Below are 6,000 nucleotides of genomic sequence, written 5' to 3' on the forward strand. Positions count from 1 at the left end.
GCAGGCCAGCCTGTCAACAGCTGAGAAGTTTGCAGCCGGCCCTGCTCAGTTCCTAGGCAGCTGGGTTATCAGCCCCGCATCCCTGCTCACCCCGGAAAGATCCCGGGAAGCCGGCAGACCCTTTTAAGGAACCTCTGCTCATTTCACCGAGGTAATTACTGTTTGCAGACTGCGAAGTGGGACTTGGCTTTTTAAATCTGAGAAGGAACAGAGCGGCAGTTGTCTTGGGCAGAGCAATTTCCCAAGGCAATACTCTTCTCAATTAGACTCTTAGATAAGTGTTTTTTTTTTTTTTAATGCATTTAATAGTGCGCTGCGACGGTTGAGAAAAGTCATAGTAAGAGATCGTTTCCAAGCAGCTTTCATCGTTGGAGAGTTATATTTATAGCTTGATTCCTTACTCCTGAAAGATGTGTCCTGCTGTATATATGAGTGTTTTTCAAATAAGGCTACCGTAAAGGAATGTCGACAGCACTAGGAATATGAAAGTAAAGGCAGGAAGGAAACTCTTACTATTTCCACTCAAGCCATTCATTCAAAGCAGCGCATGGCAAACACCCCAGAAACACCAGGACCGGAGACCTTGCTAGTGGTTGACAAGCTTGAGTCATCACAGTAACCCTCCATTCTCCAAAACCAGTGAACAAACACCTCCGACTTAAACTTCAAGTCTGGAGGGTTTTTTTTCCTCTACTTCATTCTGTATCATAGAAAAGTATGAACCTCCCAAGCTTAAGATTTATAAAAATGTGTGCTTAGTGCTCTAATTTACTATGTATATACGGGAAATTAATGGTGTTTGGGGCTGCTTCAGAACCTTCCCAGAATATTGCCCAGACAAAGCTCTCAATAATATCCTTTCAAATTTCATTTGTTCAGGCTCGGTTTTTCTGGGTCTGAACTAGCCTTAAGGCTGGGGAGAAGGAAGGAGAAGTGGGGCTGGGGGTGACACAGGTGAGATAGCTCAGCAGGTACAGCACGAAAGCCTGGTGACCACGATCCACATAAAGATGGCAGGAACACACAAAGTTGCCCTCTGACCTCTACACTTGTCCCCTGGCACACATGCCTACATGGCATATACATACGTTGACAATCAATAAATAAAGTGTTTAAAGGGAGAAACTGCTGTTAAGCTTCCGTGTGAAAGTAGCTGTATCTTCTAGAACAATAATTGATATTTCATTCACAGTCCCTACAACGGACTGCCTATTCACAGTCCCTAAAAGTAGGTTCTGATATGGGTGGACATTATGAATCCAGGCTATGGATGATTCAGAACCATCGGGAGAGCAATGGTTGTTATTGTTGTTGCTGTTGTCATCGTCATCATTGTCATCGTCATCGTCATCATCACCACCACCACCACAAAGGCAGAGATAGCTTTGGAAAATGCACACACTCCTGACATACCACACACAACAGGTCCAAGTGGAAAACCACCAAAGAGAGCTCTGGGAATGTGTCATTTCATCGCTGTAGAATTGGTCTATGGCTGGCTCCAATCCACAATGCAGGGAAGGAGAGTGGAAACAGCCCAGTGTACCTGTACATTCCACCAGAGAATAATGTACTAGAACATTCCAGCAAAAGAATAATGGGGCTACATCTTCCACAAATATCCATGAAGGGTTTCCGGATTTGTTTTGTTTTGTATTATGGAAAGTGAATCCCCTGCTGTTACTTACTTTAGCCCTTGGATGAGCGGACCACTATTGCTATTAGCTTTAAACAATGCAGTAGTAAGTCAAAACATACAGAATGTGACTTATATCAGATACTGTTGCCACCTTCAAACTACGTTCTTTTGTTTTTTGTTTTTTGTTTTTTTCTCCTGAGACAGGCTCTTTGTAGTGCTGACTGTTCTGGATGTGTATACCAGATTGGTCTCTACCTCACAGAGCTCTGCCTGCCTCTGCCTCCTGAACTCCTGTGTGCTGAAGGAGGGCATGAGCCACCACACCCAGCTGATTAAACTGTTCTTAATTATACTAGACACGCAAACATAACAGATTAGTATTCTACTTATAGCACATGCTCTCAGGCTCTCTCTCTCAGTTGCTATGTCTTCATGTCTCTCTGTCTCCCTCTCTCTTCTCCCTCTCCCTCTTCCTCTCCCCCACCGTATGTGTGTGTATTTATGTATGTATGTATGTATGTATGTATGTATGCATGCATGCATGTGTGTACGTGTGTATGTATGTGTGTGTGCATAGTGTGAATTTATTTCGAAGGCTTTTCCCTCGGGAACAATTATTCAGACTAAAGTATTTCCTACATTACCCACAGATGAAGCAGTGCCATTAAAAATTATTAGAAATTTGTGATTTGTGCACAGTAGATGAGGACCTGATTTTCAGCACATGCTGTTCATACATGACTGTTCAGCTGCATCATCTCCCACGGTCTTAAGTATGAGCACTCTGGGAACCTCTTCAAGAGTAAGCTTAATTTCCCAACTTCAAGGATGAGTCATGAGGAAGATTTTTTTTTTTTTTTGCAGATTGCTATCATTTGGAGAAAAAGCAAGTGAATGAAATAGCTGTCAGCACACTATCTCTAGATCCATTTCTAAGACCAAATCTCCCCCCTTGTTTATTTTAAAAACCATAGTGATTTAGTGATTTTCCATCATAAAGATGTATTACATTCTTCAATACATTCGTGACTGACTGGTATGTTTACATTGGCAGCATACAGGACTAGAGAGGTGTCATTCACGATCAATGTTCCATACAGATATGCTCTGTTGATATTTAGTGCCCAACTCTGAGATTTAAGTTTAAGCCTATCAGTAGCAGAAAATATCTCTTGTTCCTTGCTGAATATCCAATAATATCAGGGAATCCACTTTCCATAATACAAAACAAAATAAATCCAAAAGCCCCTTATGGATATTTACAGAAGAAATAGGCCCATTATTCTTTTGCTGGAATGTTCTAGTGCATTATTCTTTGGTGGAATGTACAGGTACACTGGGCTGTTTCCACTCTTCTTCGCTGCATTGTGGATTGGAGCCAACAAAAGACCAACTCTACAGCGGTGAAATGACACATTCCCAGAGCTCTCTTTGGTGGTTTTCCACTTGGAACTGTTGTGTGTGATATGGATGTCGGGAGTGTGTGTATTTTTCAAAGTTATCTCTGCCTTTGTAAAAATGGATGAATAGATGAATGGATGAACGAACCAGTTCACTCCTGGTGGTTCTGAAAGGTTTTCTCAAAGAAAAAGGAAGGCTTAGCGCATACAAAAGTGCTTCTAGGCTCTGTGTACACAGCGAGATCATCATTAGCCAGATGCACACGGTGGAAAGAAAGTAAAGTGTTCTGGCAGATGACTGTCCTCCCAATACTCGGAAGGCTAAGGCAGTAGGATCAGCAATTCAAAACCAACCTTAGCTACATACTGAGTTTGAGGTCAGCCATGGCTACCTGAGACTTGTCTCAAAACAACCACGAAATAACAACAATAATAATTATAAATAAAAATGATGAAAAGAGACGACAGTCAGGTTAAAATCAAACATTTTTAATATTTAAATTTCCTGCAAAAATAATAGACTTCAGGATACAAAAAAAAAATCTTGGTCACTGTAATGACTATTTCTGGTTGTCAACTTGACTATATCTGGAATGAACTGCAATCCAGAATTGGAGGGCTTAACTGTGATCCAGATCTTGAGGCTGGAAGACACAAGTTTCTGACCTAGATCTTGGCATGAAGATCTTGAGGCATAGTGGCCATGAAAGCTTAAGATCGGGCAAGGTGGTACATGCCTCTAATCCCAGGAGATTGAAGCAAGATCTCTGAATTCAAGGTTATCCTGGGCTAGCAAGACCCAAATCTAGGAATAGTGGTACACACCATCTGCTGGAGGCCTACATAAGGACATTAGAAGAAAGAAGACTCACTCTTCCCCTGCTTGCATTTACTTGCCAGCACATCTGTTGGAATCTACTTCTACAGAAGAGCAGCTGAAACAACCAGCCTCGTGGGACTGAGCAACTACTAGGTTCTTGGACTTCCCATTCACAGCTGCCCATTGTTGGGTTAGTTGGACTACAGACTGTAAGTCATCACAATAAGTTCCCTCAATATAGAGAGACATTCTATAAGTTCTGTGACTTTAAAGAACCCTGACCAACACAGTCACCACGATGTTTATATTTAATTGTCGGCATGACAGTCTAGGGTTACCTGGAAAGAGACTCTCAATGAAGGACTGTCTAGACCAGCTTGACCAGCATGCATGTCTGTGGAGGACGGTCTTGATTATGTTAACTAATGTGGGAAGATTCAGCCCTCTGAGGAAGGTGTTACCCCTGGACCAGGTTGTATGCACATTCCTCCATGGTCTCTGTTTCAGTTCCTGTCTCCATGTTCCTGCCTTCAGTTCTGTGCCGACTTCATGATAGACGATAAGATAATAGCAGAAATAAACCCTTTCTTACTCAAGTTACTTTTGGTTGTGGTGTTTTATCACAGAAATAGAAAGCAAACTAAGACAGCCCCAGGAGATGGGGTGGGAACTTCATAAGCACTGGAAGACTGGTAACCAGCTATGAAGCAACACTCTGTAGTCTTGATTCAACCATTGTAGTCGTTAGTTCCCATGAACTGTAGCTACCAGCACTGAGCCCCCACAATGCCAGTCCCACCAACAGTCAGTTAGAGAAGAGTGAAGGGCTCCTGAACCATAGAGTATCTGTAGATTCTGGGAGACAGAAGAACCCCAGCTGTTAGTTGCCTATCTTCTTCTGAGTCAGCCAGGTTCCAATAAACAGCTCTAAAACCCTGGTCACACAGACGTATGGGCCTGGTTCATCTTAGTAGATCAAACAGACAGACAGATGTGTACTTGAGAGAGGGAGAGTAATTCGTGGGCAAGGAAGGGTGGATGGAGTGGTAGGGGAATAGGAAATGAGAGTGTCAGAATGCAAAGTATACTTTGTGAAATTATAAAAATATACAAGTAATAAAAATTAAAATTAAAAAATTATTGAACTATCATCTATTATCTCCTGAAGTTGGGCATGGTGGTGCACAACTTTAAGCCTAGTACTTGGAAAGCAGCAGAGGTGAGGGGATCTCTGTGAGTTTGAGTGCAACCTGGTCTACAAGTGAATTCTGTCTAGGACAGCCATGGCTATACCGTGAAAGCCTGTCTCAAACAAACATATATCGTAGGCTGAAGAGGTAGCAGCAGATACAGGTGCTTACCCTCGAGACTGACGGTCTGAGTTAGGTTCCTAGAACCCACATGTTGGAAGGAGAGAACTGACTTCAGTAAGTCATCCTCTGGCTTCTCACCTGCTCTATGGCATAAACACACACACACACACACACACACACACACACACACACACACACACACACACACACAAAAATAAAAAATAAAAGCTTCGAAAGAGAGGATGTTTTATTTCTAAAAACAAAAAGGAAAGTAGAGAACTGCCATCCATTGAATGCTTGCAGAAGCTGAGCGGAGCTCTGAGCACTTGACGTGCACTGACTTGCTTAAGTCTTACAGCAATCTTACGACGTAGGACCCATTGCCTGCATGTGGAAGGCAAAGAAATCCAGGCGCGGGGACACAAAGTAAGTGAGCCAAGGTCACAAACTGGTTGTTAAGTAGTAGAACCAGTACTTATGTCAGAGAGTACGGCTCTGAAAATGTGTGGTTTCAACCTCGTAGTTCTCTCCCGTATTCAGTAATTATAGTAAGTACAGTAATTACTTACATGATCTCTGACAGCTAAACCATATGGACTTTACTATCTCTGAACACACAGATTTTAACAACAACAACAACAACAACAAAATGTTTTGTTTTGTGGTACTGGGGCTTGAGTCCAGGGCGCATGCGTTAAGCAAGTGTTCTATCCTCAGCGATGTTTCAAGCCCTAACAAAGTTCATTCCAAACCCAATAGCGCTGAAGACGGAAATCAAGATAATCCCATTAGAAGCATAGTTTTAAAAAAAAAATGAGGACCTGGAGA

Source organism: Rattus rattus, chromosome 8, assembly GCF_011064425.1.
Source record: "Rattus rattus isolate New Zealand chromosome 8, Rrattus_CSIRO_v1, whole genome shotgun sequence".
Taxonomy (NCBI): Eukaryota; Metazoa; Chordata; class Mammalia; order Rodentia; family Muridae; genus Rattus; species Rattus rattus.